This window comes from Trichechus manatus, unplaced genomic scaffold (assembly GCF_000243295.1).
Source record: "Trichechus manatus latirostris isolate Lorelei unplaced genomic scaffold, TriManLat1.0 scaffold00044, whole genome shotgun sequence".
Taxonomy (NCBI): Eukaryota; Metazoa; Chordata; class Mammalia; order Sirenia; family Trichechidae; genus Trichechus; species Trichechus manatus.
Window position 1 is genome coordinate 14,537,709 of NW_004443980.1, and position 443 is coordinate 14,538,151.

Below are 443 nucleotides of genomic sequence, written 5' to 3' on the forward strand. Positions count from 1 at the left end.
CCAATGTCATAAAACAATATGTGTACTACTGTTTCATGAGAAACTATTTGTTCTGTAAGCCTTCACCTGAAGTACAATAAAAAAAAAAAAAGTACTACTGTTAACGAAAAAAGGAATTCCAATTTTCCATCTTATAGTGGGCAGAATTTACAAACTCTAGGTAGAATTGTCTCTGGGTGGTACAAGTGGCTAATGTGCTCGGCTGCTAACCAAAATTTTGGAGGTTTGAGTCCACCCAGAGGTGCCTTGGAAGAAAGGCCTGGTGATCTACTTCTGAAAAATCATAGCTATTGAAAACTCTATGGAGCACACAGTTCTACTCTGATACACATGGGGTCACCATGAGTTAGAATTGACTCAACGGCAGCTGGTTTGGTTTTTTTGGTTTTAGGCAGAATCAGTCAGTAGGAAGGAAGTTTGAGACCTGCTCAGTCATTAACTAC